Here is a 20,753-nt window from a genome sequence, read left to right as displayed (position 1 = left end):
AGCTAAATAAACTGAAATAAACAAAGAGAAAATAACTAGAAACTGCAAATAAACATTGTATACCTCCAGATCTTAAAATTGACGTAGCTAGGGCTACCAGAAACCTTTTTGCATGAAATGAAAGGGGTTACTCACTGGAACAGATGTTCCTAACACAATAGAGCAGTCCTCTCGGCCCGAAAGCAGTCAGAAATGTAGATCTAGGAGACGGCAGTCTGATGCAGTTCTACCGACTTTAGATTTGGATCACCAACATATGCGGCCCTCAAATAGATCTGATACCATGTAGGAATTTATAGGGTAAGCTCCTCAGATAGAACACCAAAGGACACCACTCACAAATAGATTACAGATCAATACACCAGTATTGTTCACGTGGTTAAAACCCTCAAAGAGGAAAACAGTCCACGACCTGAGCCAAAGCGGCCACTTCAGGCAATTTATTAAGAAAATAATGAAAAATTTAAATAAGCTTCTCTCAAGAATGGTTACCCTACAAATGACCCTCCATGCTCTTTAAATAGAGATCATGGACCAATCGGGTGTTAAGCCACGGATCAAGTGTCGGTAATACTAAGGAGAGAATTAACTGTCAGATCACTACATATCGTGACCATCAGATTGTATGTTACAAAAGTACATAGTAAAGAAACAAACTTTACCTAACTCTACACTAGACCAAGTTATACTTAACTATTTCCTATGTGTCAGAATATCCTAACAATTCCCCTCTAGAATTGTGCATCTTTCAAGGGGAGAATCTCATCTAGAAAAATGCCTAAGTCCGAAATGGCAGCTTGCAGGTGGGAGACAAACAAGTTGACATGCATAGGCTTGCGGGCCACTGAAACTCAGTTGAAGCCTATGTACTTGATAGTGTAATACATGCTACTAAAGATTGTTGGTAGGGAGGCTCCAAAATGAATCTAAGGCAAAATTTTGGATGGTGGTTGTAGCCGCTACAATGGGATTCTAGATCCAAAACTCAAAGGCTAGAGGAACACTAGAAAAGGAGGAGATTTTGCCCCTTAGAAAGGGGCAAACCATACATGCAATAATTAATGAAGTTTATCTCCTATAGTTGTAGGGTAGTATCATTGGAAAAAATATTGAAGTTGAATTCATTAATCAATAAAGAATAACCTTTAGTTCTTCTACTCTAAGAGACAAAAATGGGGGATCAAGATATCCTTCAAAACAACATAATATTTGGAATGACAGTGTGATTCTTTCTATTAGTTAAAGAGTAAGCCTTGGATGGTGTGTCCACCCTATGGGATAAATCATTGCTCAGGTTTCTTGATCATCGGTTGTCCACCCACTAATTTTCTACCATATTTATTCATATCAATCTCAAATAACATTCATGGGAAAAGAAAAGGGGATATTACGTTAGAGATTAGTTTCAAGAAATTTGGAAGATCTCATCCAAAAATTAAATTTTTTGGACATAAAACATTCCTCCAACAAATTTACTTTGAGCAAAAAAATTATGGACTACGTTATATTTCTACTCATTTATATAGATTCTTAATAGCACACTCACTCTTGTCTCAAAATATATTGCTCTATTTTTGAATCCTTGAAATATTTCAAATCACATACCATTTTTTCTTGAAATCAGTGAAAATATTGATTTTAGGCCCCTTCCCTTATGTTATTATCCAATATGGGGACGAACAACAGGTTTCAGCAATCTGGTAAATAAACTCTGAAGTGAATGGATCATGGGCAACCGAGTGATGACTCAAGAACAAAATATCAAGTGATTAAAAATCACATTAAAAAAGCAGGATCAAGAAAAATAGATAGATAGACAATCAGAGATATAGGCACATGAAAAGAGAATGGAAATTATACAATCCAATATAGAGGATGGCCCTCTAACAAATGACCTACCTAAGGAAGAAAGGGAAGAATTTCCAGATTATCATAAAGCAGTAAAATAGGAAGAGGAAATTTGGTGTTTAAAGTCCCAAAGTATTTAGTTAAAGTAAGGAGATATAAATACAAAATATTTTCATTAATAGGCAAAGAACCTAGTCTAGAAAAATAACATCAAAGAGATAACAAAAATAGATACTAAAATATTAAAATTTTCTCAAATCAAGGAGGAGGTGGTCCATCACTTTAGTGATTTGTACAACACCAAATCCCTAGGCAACTCTGGAGCAAGATTATCAATGTTGGAACAGATTCTGGAATCTGTATCTTAGGAGAATAACCTTGCTTTGATAAAAGAGCCCACAAAAGAGGAAATATATCAAGAAGTATTCTCCTTTCAATTCAGATAAAGCTCCAAGACCAAAGATTTTTTTACCCACTACAAACATTAGTTTTGGGAGATAATAAGACTTGATTTTTTGAGAATGGTGGGTTACACTTTTAAGAATAATTACATAGGGGCTGAAATTAACTCTTGTTTTGTTGATTCCCAAATAATTAAGCCCTGCTTTTTTTCAATATTCAGACCCATTTTTTCTTTGTAATGTTTCATATAAAGTGATTTCTAATAATTTTCTCCAGAAGACTTAAGCCCTTTCCTCCAAAAATAATGTCAAAAAATCAAGGAGCTTTTGTGGATGAGAGGAAAATGAAAAATCATTCTTGTTCAAAAGGCTATCAATTCTAGTTAAAATCAGGGAGACAAAGGCATGATTGTCAAACTTGACATGGAAAATGAATTTAATAGAGTGAGTCATGAATTCCTATATAAGGTTATGACAAAGTTTGTCTTGATGCTAAATTGATTCATTGGGTTTCTCTTTGCATAAAATTGCACTAAATTTCCCACTTGTTAGTGGGAGAGTGGTTCGGTTTTTTCGTGCCTTGCGAGGCCTTTACCAAGGTTTCCCCTAATATCCATCCTTGCATATCATTATGGAAGATTCCCTCAGTCACATATTGGAATTTTAAAGAAGATGTGAGCACCTCCCAGGAATCAAGTCTGTCATATAACTAGCAGAGCATCAATCACTCTAAATTTGTTGATGATACACTTTTGATGGTTGGAGCTTCCTCAATAACAACAAGATGATTTAAAATGGTTCTGGATAATTTTCTTGAAGCTTCAAGAGGTCAAACAATTTATAGGAAATCTCATATTTATACATGGAATATTTCATTTAGAAAGCAAAGGCTAATTGGAATAATAATGGGCTTTCAGTTTGATGAAACATTGGAAGAATTTAAGTATTTAGGCATTCCTATTTGCCTAAAGTCACATTGATCCCAATCTTGGGAAGGTGTTATTTCAAAGTTCAAAGGAAAATTGGCTGCTTGGGGGGATAGATGGTAAAAAAAAATTTCTATATTCATTCGATAGAATATTTTTGATAGCTAAGAACTCAAGAAAGAGAGGCATTCATGGCCCCTATGGGTGTCCTCTTTGCAAGCAGAAAACACCTCTTGTACCTTTCCAAATTGTGATTATACTAGAGTGCTTTGGATGGATACAATTTCCCCACTCTTCAGTAGAGTGGAATGACACTCTAATTTTCAAGAATTCTTCTCTTCCTAGACCAAAAATTATTCTAGAAGCTTTTTGAAGAAACATAGCTTCAAAAATTATTGGGAAGCTCTCTTGGAATTTATATGTTGGAAAGTATGGTTAACAAGGAATAATGCAATCTTTAATAACATGGATACTCCTCCCCATAGCACATTGATGAAATAAATCTCATTGTGTGTTGAGTTTGGAGCTCAAAAGATGGGCTAGAACTCTTCTCAACAAACCTTAGACCAAATGGAATGGGATTGGCTTAGAAAATTTATAGTTTTGGACAACTTGTCCCAAAACCCGGAAGCAAGCTTGAAATAGATAAAAGCTAGAAGTTAAGACTGGCAGAGGTAGAATTAAGAGCATGGAAGAGCTTGCAACAAGGATGGGTTCTCTATTTTTATGGGGCATCCAAACGGAACCCAGGGGTTGCAGGAGAGGGACGGGTACTCTATGACCCAAAGGAGGAATAAGTGTTTAGTTACTCATGGGTTCTTTGTCATAGACAAATAATCAATCAAAAATATATGGTCTTTACTATGGGCTTTTGTTAGCTAAAGAGCAATAGGTGGACACATGTATGGTTATGGGAGATTTTCTCTAAATGCTGCATCATCTGGTCAAAAGGATTCCTCCCAAAAGAGAAATCTATGGAAAACATCATGGAAAGAATTGAGAAAATTGCAAAAATATCCCATCCAAAGCATATTGCCATGTGCTAAGAGACTTCAACAACAGTGCCATGTCCTAAAAGACTTCAACAAAGAAGCAAACAAGTTCATACTTAGACATGCATGGCTTAATCTTTGAGACAAGCATATGACTATTCGCAGAATCAAGGAGGTAACCATCAAAAAAACTATAACTGATTTAATGAGCCACCCGCAGTAAGTTAATGAGTGGTTTAAATTGAAGATAAGTGAATTAAAGGCCAATGGCTAAATCGGGCAAGTTATAATCTACTAATGGTGGATGAAGTCAATTAAAATTTTTGTTAGGTAAATTGGTTGATACGAGAAAATATAAAAATGGAAAATTGGGGGGCCTAAGTGACTTAGTGGCAACATTGAGGAAACACATGCATGCAATCAAGGTGTCATTAAAACTTTCAGAATCAATTAATAAGGTGAAGTGTTGTAAAATTTGTGTTTTGATGAGGCAATTTTGTGAAATATTCACATACAAAACCCCTGTCTTTTGCTGCTCAATTATATTTTCCTAAAAAACATATATTTTTATTAAAAAAAGAAAAATCACTTAATTTTTTTTAATAAATTAACTTTATAATATTAAATATATTCATTACAAACCATATACAATACAAATACTAAACAAAAATACATACCAAAACTTTAAAAAATATCAAACCCCAAAATACGAGAACATTTTATGGAGGAACAAAGAAAATAATAGAATCGAAATTGAATGGCAGATTTAATAGGAATATCCTCACTGTGTTCATTGTTTTTTCCGTAAGAATGGGGATTGAATTTCTAAGAACTAAACAAAATTTCAATAATATCCGGATTTTTTTTGCATGTACTGTAATTAAATAAAACATTACATACCAAAATTAATGAAATTTCGGTGAAGTTTCGAATTTTTTTTGTTTTCTAGTTCAACGTTTACTCTTTTCTCGGGTCAAGTCGAAGTCCATTCTTCTTCTTCCTTTTTTGAGATCTTTTTAATGTATGAAAGATTTTCGGCCACTTTCTTTCATTTTTTATACAAAATTTCAATTAACTTTTACAAAAAAAATTCCGCCCTGTCCTCAGGCAGTGAGAAAGGGTCATCTTGAAATACTAGTCACGTCTGCATCCCTCCAAAAGTCACGCACCAAATACTCATAAGTCGAGATGACCCGGCCCTTTTTGCAAGGAAATTAGTCACGTCTGCATCCGTCCAAAAGTCACGCACCAAATAATCATAAGTCAAGATGACCTGGGCCTTTTTGCCGTGTACTTGGAGCAGGTGATTGATAATGGAGAACAATTACATTATTATTTTAGGGAATCCTATCGAGGTGCGTGGTATATCTTTTTTAAAAGCGGTCTGAAAAGATTTGTAGAAAAAATAGCAGACTGGAAGATTTCGACAAGTTTTTCCAAGTTTGAATTTCTTCTCTTTCCATAAATTATTATATTTGTTATCACTACCGATTTATCCCCCGGCCTCCGCCGCCACTCTCAGTGGTGATTTGATTCTAACAATCATTATTAGAGCAGGTGCCTTCTATTGTGGCTTAATCACTAGAAGGTGGATATGGGAAAATCATGGGTTATCAAAGTGCCCTGTTGCTTAGTCCTGCTAATTTTCAATAATGGAGAGAGAAGGTGAAATCCCAATTATCTGCACTTGGATCTAAAGTATAGAATGATGTGATGAATGGTTATGATGAAGAACCCCCTATAAACAAGTCCAACAATGAAATGCCCAAGCTAAGTTTACAATTTATGACAATCTTCATAATCTGGATCTTGAGAAAGTCGTGGATCTCAAGTCTGCAAAGGAGAATTGGGAAAGGTTGCAGGCCCTGCATGAAGGAGAAACCAGTACTAATGGCGGAGAAAAGGAAGAAGAAGAAAAAGGCCCCTTAAAAGGAAAGTGATCAACCAAATGACATTTTCTCTCCCAGCATCAAAGTGGTATATTTTCAAGAAGAGAGAGAGGCTAGATATCAAACTCAACTTAGCTCTGCATTAGCTGAAATAGAAAAGCTCTCTACAAAAATAGAGATCTAAAAAAGCTTCTTCAAATACTTGAAGAAAGAGAGTAAGCTTTTAAAGAAGAAATTATCAGTTTGAAAACTCGAATAGAACAAGGAAGGAGGATTGAAGAAGGAATGAGAAGGTATTTTAAATAAAAGGAAAATGATTGTGAAAGATTAGAAGTTGAGGTTGTCGCTATGAGAAACAATTTAGAGAAGAAGAACAATCAGGAGGAAGGAGAATCTAGATCTAAGGCGAAATCCAAAAGGACTTTCAAATAAAATGATTCTAGCAAGAAAGGGGGCCAACAATTACATCAATAGCCAAGAAGAGAGTTAAGAAAATAATTATCAATTAGAAGATCTTTCACTTTTTATCATCGGAGGATATAAAGTGCCTCACTTGCCATAGTTTTTGACATATAGTAGTTGATCATAAACAAAGAATGATCAATTTATATCAGTCGAATAGGCAATTGAAGTTGGAGCAGAAAAAGGAAGCCTTCTCAACCTAGCAATTAAGGAAGATCATCATCAACCATCAAGTATAAAAATTCCTTTTATGGTCACTTATTACTTATGAAATGTTTTTAGGCACAACGCTGTTGAATGCAGGACTAATGCAAAGAAGAAAAAGAATGCAATGCAGCTCAACAAAAGACCTGATCCTTTTCCACCATTCCTTGGTCACATAAAATGTTTTACATGAGATAATATTGGCCATCTAACCAAATATTGCAAGATGCCTAATTTAGTTGTATGATCCAGTAAAAAAGAGAATCTTAATCAAAGAAGATTAAAAAGAAAGTCTAGAAGCCTAATCCTTAGAACAAAAATCAACATATTAGGGTTTGAGAGAGGAAGGAGCACCAAGAGACCTTAATGAATATTTGAACCAAATTAGGTCTTAGGGGGAGCATGTAAAATAAAGTGCATGAGTTCAGGGGGCTCCTCAAAGAAAAGGAAGTTTTTCTTATCATTTTATTGTCTCAATGTAAATTTTTTGTCTTGGTTTTAATATGTCATTTTATCATGTCCTCAAAGGGTGCTCTGATGGCTCTATTATTGATGTAATCATTATTTTTTATGTGGCTAAAATTGATACTTGAAGTGAATCCCCAATCTCTATTTGAATGCTCCTTTATGACCCTGTGAGCAAGTGTGCAAATCCATGATCTAATTTAAAAGTGTTTCAATAAATGGATATGGTCCAAATCCTCCAACTAGGTGTAATGAAACTAGATTAATATGTTGTTGATTTAGTCTATGCATTTTGAGCACTTGTGGGATAAAAGATATGTATATTGCCATGCTAGTATGTTGTACTTGCAATGCAATCAGTGTAAGGAATGGTTAGAGATTTGAAGACAAAAAAAACATAGAATATATATGCATTGAACAAGTCCATGGATTGGTTTTGAATGTTATTGTTGAGAAATTGGTTTAAAAATTTACTATGCCAAGGTTTGGAGGGAGTGGGCACTCAGGTTGGATGCTTGAATGCATTGAATTAGTTCAAATATGTGCACAGTTTGTCTTATTCATATCAAACGAACATTTTTTCAGTGCATAAAGAATTCAAATGTGGGTTGATTTCTATTGAGGAACAATCTAGTCATTTGTGATGTCTTTCATTTCTTATATGAACTAGAGTGATCAAAGGAAATTGGGAGGGATTCATGTTTGATATATTATTTTCAACTTGTGAAAATCATCCAATGAATCAATCTGATCTTCAAGGGCATGATGGAAAATAATAAAAGTTTGATTTGGTATTTTCGCCACTCGATCTTGTTCAGAATGGCGATTAGTTCTTGTTATCTTGACTAGATATGGTTTCAAGTTGGTGCAACAATGTAGTGGAGCACATTATCTATCTAATCTAATCAGAATGTGAACATGTTAATTATCTAGTTGTTATGCCATGAATATTTGATTTAATCTGGGTGTTATGGTTGAGTTGTCACCAAAAGAGAGTGGATTGCCCTAATATCAATCTATTCATGAGAGTGTTGGTTGTTGGATGTGCATGGATCTAGTTAAAGAGTGAAACACTTTCAATGTTTGATTTAGTCCTTCATATAGTGGATCGATTTGGTTACGTTGATTTAGTCACGCATTGACTAGATCTGGTCACCAAATCATTATGGATGGCATGAATGCATTAACTATTTGGTAATGGTGGATCTGGTGTGTTAATTAGTCGTTGATGGGGTCCAAATTGATCCTTTGGGAAAATCAATTTTAAATATTGGTGTTATGTATTGATTAGAGGGTTGGAAATTAAAAACATTCCCTGTAGAATGCACATGGATAGAGATTGTGTTGTTTGATGTTGTAGAATGAGTGACTAAAGATGGTGTGATGGTAGTGAGATCTTTGCTAGAGGTTATGCACATGTAAAGTGTGTTTGGAGAGTGTATGGTAGAGGTTAGAGCACACATGACAAAGAATTGTGTTGGCCTAGATCAGTCACTCGATACGTCTACGTCGTCAAAGCCAACACTCTTACTGTATACACAAGTAGAAAAACCTTCTAATTAATGAGTCTCGGGTCTTGCGTATATCAACATGGGCTGGAGATTGTATTAGAGTTTTAATAAATCTCTAAAGTTTTGTTAGGGTAAAATATCAAATCATGTTGTCTACTTGACATAGCTTCCACACGGGAAGTCCCAACATACTCAGGGAAGGTTCATGTTTGTGTTTTTTCATGAACATTTTTCTAGGGTTTTGCATCATCTCTAGCAATGGCCTCTACGAATATTAAGTCGGTTTCATATAATGGCATCAAAATTACATAGGAAAAGTAAAGCAGGCAGTTTTGTATTGAGAGTATGTATGTTGTTGTTGTCATAAGGAGAGTATGTGTTGCTGAATGAGAATAGTATGCTTCTGTGTGGTGAGTTTCTTGGTGTGAGAGCTTGATAATATTGTCTTGTTGGGTTGTTGCGAGGGTCAAGAGTGTGAGGATATGTGATTATCATGTGCACATGATTTCTTGTATCTGTTATAATTCTAAAGACATGTATTTTTGAGAGTGAGAGAGGATGAGGTGTTGTTGAAACGTAATGGTTTCATAAATCCATGTAATATTCATATATTGCTACCGATGTTTAGATGTTTCCAAAGTTTCAGATTTCTCGTGTATGTGTTGGATTGGTTTATTGAGTCAGGGCTTATGACTATATTAATGGTGTTGGACCTACCAACATGTTAGGGAATCTCCCCGATAAGAAGTCCCAACTAGTTTTATAGCACCATTTACCACCCCTGGTAGATTTGATGCTCTATGATATGGCCTAGGGCAACCCTTCACTACCAGACTTGGTCCATTTTCTAAAAAACAATGTTTTAAATCCCATACGCGATTATTCCCTATCGAAAGCACATGTACACGTGGGTCAGCCTATACTCAACCTGCGTATATGTGTTAAAACATTAAAAATATATATAATCTCCCTTAATTCAAGTGGGGTTTACGGGTTTGATTAGATACCCACCTACTATAGCTCGTGGGAAAACTATTTCCCAACTGAAAAAACTAATTTTGAGAAGTATAAATACATTTCCATGGGAAGGCCTAAAGGAGGAGAAAGGATTAGATATTGATAGTATAGTTTATTACATCCCTAATCAAGTCTGAAGATATCCCTGTGCCTTTTGCACTCCCAAGTCATAGGAAACCCATGTTTCCTTCTTGAGATGTTCATCATCCCTTCATGACATCCTTGTGTATACTTATTGAGGAGGATTGTTGAGGCCTAGGCAGGACGGATATGGAGGACAGTTTCTCTTGGAGCCAACGGACGACTCAAGTTATAGTTCTTCCATATTTTCTTTAGCTTACAATAATAAAGAGGCGTTGTCCCATTTGTGATTATTATGGTCTTTATGCATTAATTTATATCATGATTTGCTTATAAAATCTCACGTTAATGCTCATTTTCTTACATGCTTATATGATCTAACCTTGATATCATGAACATGATTTCATTTATTTTTGGTGTATATGCTTTGCCTTGAATGAATTGCAGATCTTAAAGCACAAGGAAGAAGCAGAGGGTTTGAACCCTACGGGAACGACCTCAAATATAGGACTTATGGGAAGACCTTTTGTACCAACCTTAATTGTTTAAGTATTAGGACTACTTGTTTGTGTGTCTCTTTATGTTGTATGCCCTCCACTACGTTGGGGTTCTCAACCCAAGACCCTAAGGTGATTCTACCCGAAACATAATTCGTGACTTTGCTGGGGAAAGCATTCTTGTTTTTCCTAGATTGGGTTGTTTCTTCTTGATCAAGGCCTGTTTGATTGATTTCTTGCTTTTATAGTGTCTGTGACCTGTTTGATTCCTAGGCATCAAGTCTAATCTTTTGGATCAGGCCTGGATTTTTTTTTTCTTTATTGAGCTTTATATTCATGCATTTCAGAGGATACAATAGTGTATACACACCAATTTCTTCAAATAAACTCACGTATACGCGATTTTCCTTTGTTTCAGCTGCATATACATGCTGCTTTGTCTTTGCACAGTTGCGTATACCTTATTTTGAATAAATTTTTCAAAATATTGGACCCAGTTAAGATTGTTGCTTGGTGTTTTTTTCTATTTTCTGGTCATTCACTATCAATAAAGCTCTTCTTTCATGCAAGTTTTCAGTTTCTAATCTTCTCCCTGTTGAAAACCTAGTCAACCTAGGGCTTTATTTTTTAGTAAAGTTTCAGTTTGGGGTTTGGGTTCAAGGCTTCTTGTAGAAGTTCTTGGTTTTTCTAACTTTGCGGAACAAGCAATTGTTTGCAGTTTTATTTATAACCGAACTTTCGGATTGTTTTGCTTTTCTTTCCTTTTTGTGGTTGACCCATTTTGTTTTTCATGGTTTTTGAGTGCCTCTTTGGCAATCTTGAAATTATTTCTTGACGTTCTTTTGGTTTTCTAAAGTCCTTTGTACTGTTGTTCAGATAAATCTATGCAAGTATGTAGTCCTTTGTGATTTCAAGTTTTATTATATTAATGATGTGCATAACTTGTGAATTTTGGGACTCTTTATGCTTGGTTTTTGTCTTGGAATTTTAGTAGTCTTTGTGTTCTCAAAAAATTATTTGGGTTCTTTAAAAAACAAAAAGACAAAAACATTGTTCTTGCCTTTTTTTCTTTTCAATTTTTGTTTTTGGTTTCTTCATTTTTTTTGAGCAATTGTGAACTTTTTCGATTGGTTTCAAGGGATTTTTGTCATTGAATTTGTGCCCTCCTTATAGCCAAGTTGGCCTATTGATCTTGTGAAGGAACACATTTTCTTACATGAGCATCCATAGAATATTGCACCATCATTATAGTTTGCATTAAGTTAGTTTTCACTGCAGGCATTTTAGTCTTTTTGAGTGTGTGGAGCGTGTTTGCTACAAACGTTGAATATTGGATTCAACCATTTGAGGGGTCCAATGCCACCAAAACATCTCGATATGTACTCCAATGCTCTGAGTGGAAGCATCCCAACTTCTTTGGGCAACTGCACTTCACTTAAAGAATTGTATATTCACGCCAACAATTTGAGTGGTCCAATACCATCAAAGATTTTTCACCTGGTCAGGTTGGAAACACTCTGGTTTTCTGACAATAGTATAAGTGGAAGCATTCCAGCTTCAATTGGCAACTGCACTTCACTTTATGACTTGAGGGGTAGAGGAAACAAATTGAGTGGTCCAATCCCTTCAGTTATGGGTTTGATGAAAAGCATATCATTTATTGATTTATCCAACAACTCTCTCAGTGGCCACATTCCTCCCACCCTATTCAATTGTACTCACCTATATTGTTTTAGCCTAGCCACTAAAAACCTTAGAGGTAGCATTAATCCCCCTAGTATTACCAATACAGAATTGAACTATCTCGACTTATCAAACAACCAGTTAATTGGATCTCTCCCGCGTAACATAGGTCAATTAAGCAATCTTCAAGATCTTGTTTTATCAAATAACAATTTGACTGGATCTCTCCCACGTAACATAGGTCAATTAAGAAATCTTCACTCTCTTGCTTTATCAAATAACAATTTGACTGGATCTCTCTTGCCTAGTATAAGCCACATAAAGGATTTACAACTACTAGATTTATATAATAATAATATTTTTGGCACTATACCCAATATTATTAGTCCTGATTCCCTTATAATTTTAGATTTATCAAAGAACAAATTAGAAGGATCAATACCTAAACTTAATGGCAGTTGTGCCTCTTTAAATATTTTCTCTGCTCACACTAATAAAATTTATGGTACTTTGCCAATGTTTTTGGCTAATTGTACTAGTATTCATTATTTAGATTTAAGGAAAAACAATTTGAGAGGGCAACTTCCTCACTACTTGGAATCTTTTTCATTATTGAAAATTTTAAACTTTGGTTATAATAATTTTCATGGTGGCATCTCTGAATGGGTAACAAATTTCACCTATTTGTATGCATTGGATTTATCCAACAATAAATTTAGTGAAAGAATGCCATTACATTTTGAAAGGCTTCAAGGATTTGTAAAGTCTTCAAACTATATTTCCTTTGAAGAAGAAATCACACTTCACATGAAAAGATGTGAGTATACTCTGATATGCCTCTCACCTACAAACACAATACTTGATTTGTCCAACAATAATCTTGTATGACAAATACCTACAAGCATAGGAACTTTGACAGCCATGTGATTCCTAAATTTATCTGGCAACCAGTTTGAAGGGCTAATACTTGCATCTCTTAGTAACATATCTACTTTGGAGCAATTAGACTTGAGCAAGAATAATTTGCATGGATATATTCCTGAAGAGCTCTCTAAACTATACAATTTGGTTGTTTTTGATGTTTCATCTAATAGCCTTTGTGGGCCAATCCCAAGAGGAACACAATTTTCCACATATAGTGCAACATCATTTAAAAGGAATAAGTGCTTATATGGGTGTCCTTTAGATTCATGCAATGAAAAAGAAAACCCAGTGGGAGAAGTTAACAATAATAATAGTAGTGCCCCTATTAAAGTGGGATGGCTCGAGCCTCTAGATGAAAAGATGTCATTAATGGCATTGGGGATCAGATTTGGGATTGGAATATGGGGAGTAATAGGTGTATTTATCTTTTGCAACAAAGCTAGGCATTGGGTGTTCGGTCTACCACCTAACAAACCACAAGTCTTCTATGGAATGTATCGATTCCCTACATAAGAACCAAGTAATGGGTGTTGGCTCTACTATGTGGTGAATTAAATTGTCATGTAATCTCCAAATGATATTTATGGTATACTATCTTCTCACACTAGAATTTTTAGTGTGATAAATGTATGATTGCATTTCCATATTAATCTTAATTTTGTTTATAACTCTTAATCATTTTTTATAGTGTTCAATTAATTTCCAATCAAATAACATAAATATTACATTATCTAATGGTTCTTCACATCTCATTTTGCAAACAAGCTAAGCCTAGCTTTTCTATGCTTGTATCATTATCATAATGTTTTAATATGCCATATACAAACACTAGTATTTTTGAACATTCCAAGTTACTGACAAAAATAGTAAACTTTCTTCCCACTACTAAAACATGAAATCTTACTATAATATTAATATATCTAGGAAGATTAAAAAACCATAAATATTACATTATATAAATTAATACAAACTAAAAAAATAATTTGCAATGATAAATATATTCATTACTTCATTATTATTTTTATCAATATATATCATTTTGATATAAAAATTTAATAGATTTCATATTTAATATATATATAAACTTGATAATTAGAAATTAACATAAAATCGATTCTATTTTCAAAATTATTAAATTACTTTTTACGTATAATATATATATATATATATATATATATATATATATATATATATATATATATATATATATATATATATATATATAAACATAATAGGTAAGCATTAACCAAGTTCACAACATAAACATAAACAGGTAAAGTTGATACTTATATTTGTTTAACAAAATTTCTCATTCATTTTATATATTTGCCAGAGTTATGGTTTATGTAACATATGAAAGATCACATAGGAAGGAGATATTTTAATTGCAACACATTCATTTTATATATTTGCACGAGTTATGGCTTATATAATCTATGAAAGACCCCATTTATTTTATATATTTGCAAGAGTTATGGTTTATATAACATATGAAAGATCACAGAGAGGACGGAGATATTTTAATTGCAATTAGCAAAGTTGGAATGTAAGTTATATTATTTGTATAAAGAATTTCACTAATTTTGAAAAAAATTAAGTGAAAAGCATAATATATGTTGTGATATAAATTATAATAATTTTAATTTTTTTATATGATTTTTAAATTATTTTTCTAATACTAAAATATTTCTATTTATTCATTTAAAAATAATTAAAATATTGAATAAATAAATAAAGTGATGTTAGTATCACTTTTTGTTGACAATAATGTTGTTTGGTTGGTATTGATGTCAACTTTCAGATGTGTTTTGGGGTATATCATGATTGCAGGTGTGTTGCTATTGTTGGAAATGGATAGAATTATGTATTCTAATGTGATGATGTTGTATTGAGGATATGTATAAACCTAGGTGAAGATTCTTGTGAGGAAATTACTAAGGGTTTTTCCCATGGCATTTGGTGTGAGAGCTTATTTAATGTGGTCATCAAGAGAAATGGTGTGTAATTAGATATTTGATTTAGACTATCTTGATGAGGGAGAAATTAGCATAAATATGATATGTTAGTGTTGGAGTTTAGTTGAGCTACAATGCATAATGAAGTTGTTTGAATATATGTAGCAGTGAGCACCAGTTAGAGAGGTTGAGATTGTGTTGCAAAGAGAGTTGGTTTATTTATATTTTGTAGAGTGAGTTGGTTTATTTATGTATTGCAAAGTTTGTTTGTTTGCTTTGGGGTCCAGTATGAAAATGAATGAAATCATGGCCTTGATAATTTGAGGAGGTTGGGACCTCTGACAAGTGGTGGCTTGCCAAGATAGGAGTAGTGACTCCTTGCTGGTAGTGGCCAGCAAATAGTTGAGAGTGGGTTGGGGCTTCCTAGATGGTGGTGCCAACAAACTATTGCACAAGAGTAGTGGCTCCTAGCTAATTGGGGTTAGCATTTATAAAAGAAATTAATTGATAATAAAAGAAAGATAAGTAGTGCAACAAAAACAGGGTGGTTTTCTTCCCCTTGAGGGTTTCCATGTTGGCATTGTAGTGTTGGCATTGATGTCAACATATCTAAGACTAGACCTAGTGGAGATGATGTTATGGTTGTTGAGGAGATGGATTCTAGACATGTTGAGTTGGTTGGAAATGTTGCTATTGCAGGAGGATTGGATTGTTGCTATGGGTGTTGATGTTGTGTTGTAGCTTGGAGATGCTATTGTTGCAAGTGGTTGGAGTGCTTCTCTAGATGTTGCATATGTCTCTAAATGTCTTGGAGACATTGCATATGTTGCTACAAGTGTGAGATGTGGTTGCTTGTATTGGAGGTGCTTCCACCAGTGATGGAGGCAGTTGTATTCCTTGATGTTGTTGCTGCAGGAGTTGGGGATGTTGTTATAGGTGATGGAGATGTTGCTACAAGCATTGGAGGTTCTATAGATGTTGTGGTTGTTTCTTTAGGAGCTGGAGGTGTTGGTCTTGGTGCTAAAGTTGGCAAAATAGGTCTAGCATGTCCCTGACTTGTTCTTTGCCTATTTCATCAGTTGTAGACCTGTTGCAGAGGCTTGGACGAGTGTAAAGGTGTTGGAGAAGATGATGGAATAAGTGGCGGAAGTTCAAAGCTAAGAGGTTGATGATTTTATTGATCTTTAGCCCTAGTCGCATACGCAGAGGCCTATGGGAGTGGTTTTAGGCTCCAGTCGCTTGTAGGACAGGATCAAGGGAGAGGTTATAGCTCCCATCGCTTAGAGGATAATGATAAGGGAGCGACCAGGGATTTTCATGAGAATTTCTCTGCATTCCTCGGATTGTTGAGCTAATTTTGGCGTTTTGGCGACATCCTTGATTAAAAATTTTTGGTTTATCATTAGAAAATTTCGTGGGACCTTCAAAAGTTGATTAAAGTTAAAAAGATCAAAAAGGCTAGTGGAGTTAGTGGTTGATTGAGTCAATGAGTTGAATCTGAATCTAATCTAACTTATGAATAGAGTTGTGAAGCCCAATAGTTCTAAGTAATTATTGAGTTGAGCACTTGGGTTCATCTACATATTGGAGATAACCCATTGTTAGTATGGTTGATTGTCTAGTTGTTGTGAGGAGTGAATGAGAGCTTAGAGAAGAGCTTGCAAGATGCATCTATTGTCTAGTGCAAAATTTATTAAGCAGTTTGCAGTTGTAGTAGTAATGAGATGAAGTATGTTTCAGCCATGATTTTGTGGATTGAGTGAGAAGATGTAGTGAGGATTTGAGTAGAGTTTGAGGAGATTGTTTTCCAACTGGTGTGGAGTTTTTGTGTGAAGTTTTTGATGGAAGCTAGAGTTGCAAATTTGATATTTGATTGAACTTTGATGCTAAGTTTCTATAGTGCTCATGTTGAGCAAGTTTATAGAGTCCAGTCTGAAAATATATGAAACGAGGCTTGCATGGAGGAAGTAAAGGCATGGAGGCTTTACGTATACAATGATTTGCAGATTCAATAGATGGAAGATATTTATCCATCCAATGGTGGTTGGATAGTTTGATAGAAATTGGGTGAGGCTCATTGGTCATGGTGGTGACCAGCAGATCAGAGTTTATAGAGTCATGTTGTTAGTTCAGGAGTAACCAGGCAAGGATCGACTGATCGTGGGAGTCTTCAGTGGATGGTAGTCCAAAGATTCGAGAGAGAAAGAATTTCATGTCTGATAGTGTCAACATAATTGAAATATGTTGAGTCTTCCGACTCATAGGAGTGAGCTTATCCATGTATAATTTGTTTAGCGCTTGATAAAAGAATTGAACAACGCAACAATAGTAGGGTGGTTTTCTCCCTACAAGGGTTTTCCACCAGAAACACATGTGTCCTTTGTGTTTATTATTTTTATGGTTGCATGTTTATTTTGATTCTCTGATCTATGGTTTTTTGTTTCAATACATGCATGGTGAAAAGATTAATAATTGGTGAAAAAGTTAAAAAGTGCCACACTACTGATTCACCCCCCCCCCCCCCCCCGTCCATCTCAGTAGTAATCTAGTCTCCAATAATTGGTATCAGAGCGGGGGCTCTCGATTGCAACTTGATCACTGGAGAGTGGATCTTGGAGATTTTGGTAGAAATTTTGCAAGTTTACCAAAATGGACCAATAAGGTATTCCAGTACTTCATGAAGGTAAATTTGCAACTTGATGAGTAAATTTGGATTCATATTTTTTATCTATTGATGAAGATATTTTGATATCACTTGAATATGGTGTTAAATATAAATCTAATGATTTAGATAAAAATATTAGTTTGAATGGTATTTCAAAATCTGATAGCATGCGTGTGAAGAATTATGAGACTGCCAAAGATATGTTGGATAAGTTGTAGAACTTGTATCTTGGAGGAAAATTGCATTTTTCAAAAATGGAGAAAAATGAAAAGGATTCAACATTTATCGCAGTAACAAATCAGTCCTCCTCACAAGAAGAATATGAAAGCACTAGTGATTGTAGTGATAGATCAAGCATCGGTTACAAAAATGATGAGAAATCCAAGGTGAAAGCACCAGAAGTTGAGATTCAAAGGCTCATGGCTGAAGACAAGGAGTTGAAGGATAAATGTCAGAAATTGAAGGGTGAAGAAATTTCCGCAAGATAAGAATTGGAGAGGTTCAAAACTAGTGTGCAAGCATCTACAAGCAAATCTGAAATTCTTGGAGCACCTATTTACAACAAAAATAATGAGATTCATAAGTCATGCAGGAAGCAACAAAACAAGAGACAAAGATCAAAGAAGAAAAATATAATTAGGAAGTGTTATAGTTGTGGAATTCGTGGACACATAGTAGCAAGTTGCATCAATGGAGAGATCAATCTCTCTCATCAAAAGGAGCAACCAAAGCAGAAGCCACATCAAGTGTGCATGCAAAGGAAATATCCATCTTTCAGGTATAATAGTCCCTTTTATGGTTATTGTTTCTCATGCAATGATTTTTGGCCATGGGGCTATTGACTGTAGGGCACATGCAAGAAATAAAAATCAAATAAGCAAAAGATATCCAGTTATTCCTCAATTCCTTGGTCACATTAGATGTTTTGTGTGTGACAATGTTGGCCATAAGGCCAAGGATTGCAAATTGCCCATGTGTTTTAGGAGATCCATTCAGAGAGAGGAGAATGTACAAATGAAACCGCATAAGAAGAATATGGATCAACAAATGAAAGTTGGGAGGAGAAAAGAGTAGCAAGGTTCTCCCACAAAAAATTGAGGCATGCATGGTCTCAGGGAGAGCATATGGTTGCATTATGAGTTGTATGCAAATTCTTAATTATGCAGCCATATGGGGAAGAGTATGAGAAGACAAATCTGCATTTCTAGAGATGCATGTCTTCAGTGGAAGTCCTTGTGGTTTGAAGTGTTATTTCTAGTTTTAGCTCTTTTTATATTCCAGTTTGTTTTAGTTGGAGTTGTCATGCACATTCGTTGATAGTTTTGGAGTAGTTATATGTTTTGATTTTATTGATGCTAATGGTGTTATGGAAGGCATTATTATGTGCATTTTCTAGGTGTGATGGGGGATCACACATCTAGGGGGAACATTTGTGCTTCCTAACAGATCAGCAGAGTGTTTCCATTGTGTTCCTATGTAGTGCATATATATTTGACATTGATTTGGTGTAGGGACGATATTTTGATGTTGCTGCCATATAGTAGAAAATATCATACGTTTGGCACAATATAGTTGATCTTTATGTCATATGTTGTCATGCATATGTCGTTGCCATGGAGATAAAATGATATGTTGGAGATAGTTCATCTAGATTATGCATATTATTGCTTATATTTTCATTTCTAGATGAATCATACATGTTGTTGATATGTATTAGATGGATGATTCATGTGTTGTAGCTGCATGAAGAGAATATGTTTTTGCCTATAGTATCATTTTACATGGTTGAGAGATGATGATTTATATTGTTGCTCATATATGGCGAAAGCATATTGCTTCTCATGTATTGTTGGATGGATGAGTTACGATGTTGTTTCTCATATGTGAAGAATATATGTTTTTTCTTCTCACTGACTTATTGCTTATGCTTCATTGATGATACGTTGCTAACCTATGATGAGGATAATTATTTGCTACTACTTATGATTCTTTTTGTATGATGGATGTTGCTACTTGGTTTTTCTCTCATGGGGAGAGAGAATTTGATGTGAGGATATATTTGCTGCTACTATTATGACATATTGGTATTGTTGTATCTATGTGGAGCATGGTGATCTTGTTGCAGGATATTTATTGTTGGGATGATGATGGCCAAGGTGTTGAGAGGCCATGTAATAGCATATTATATTGTTAGTACTTATTATTTTTGTTGCTACATTTGGAGAGCTTATGTCATAGCTCGTGGAGGTCGTACGATTTGATGCACTTGCCATGCATTACATTTTATTACTGTTGCTATATGGAGAACATATTCATTGCTCATTTTTCCATGTACTCATGATATTTCATGTTTTGGGCATGTATTGATGAGAGCACATTGTGTGTATATGTAAAAGCCATGTACTATTATTGTATCATCTTGGTCTTATTTCTCATGGAAAGACCCATTGTGTCAAGTATTATTTTTCATTAGCTATGTATGGGTCAAGTGGAGTCCAAGTCTTGTTTCATGTTGTATATATTTGATGTAGCCTCACATATTGGGTGCATGATGTAAATTTGGGTCCATAGAATCATGGTTGGTGATAGGCATAGAGGAGTCATATGTATGTTCCATGTACTTATCACAACTACGTATATGCTCGATGAAGCATTATGTTGTAATGTATTGTATATCATGTTTGAAATTAGTTAGAGTCATGGTCCATGAGGAGTAGTCTCTTGCACTTGGAAAGTAGGCTTATTGCAGTCAACATATGTGTTTCTTCAGCAGGCAGAGTGTTGATTGCAAATCCATTACATGCTTAGGGGGATCATGTTTCAGTCTTCATTGATGGCATTGCATTGGCTAGTGGTTTGGCAGGCGATTTCCTTGTTTTTACATGATTATCTTCAAAATGATACTTCTTATGTTGTATCAGTATGGTGTTGTGTATGGCAGGGGGAGTCTTCCTCTCTTCCGACACATTATTGAAATTGATCTTCAGTGTTAATATGGCCCTTTAACATTGATGTCAAAAGGGGAGAGATTTGGATGGTTAGAGGTTAGCCTCACATGTTGTATTCAGGTTGTATCAATGCCAAAGGGGGAGTTTGTTGGCATTGTAGTGTTGGAATTGATGTCAATAAACTCTTGGTGTTGCTGGTCCTATGCATGTATGATGAGTGCTTGCTGTTGGATGCTTTGGTGATGGTCTTGTTAGTTGGAATTGATGTCAACATACTTATGACTA

The sequence above is a fragment of the Pinus tabuliformis genome, chromosome 3_2 (assembly GCF_031772625.1).
Source record: "Pinus tabuliformis cultivar Carrire ecotype Pingquan chromosome 3_2, CPIR1, whole genome shotgun sequence".
In the NCBI taxonomy this organism is placed as follows: Eukaryota; Viridiplantae; Streptophyta; class Pinopsida; order Pinales; family Pinaceae; genus Pinus; species Pinus tabuliformis.
Note: the sequence above shows the minus strand (reverse complement) of the source record.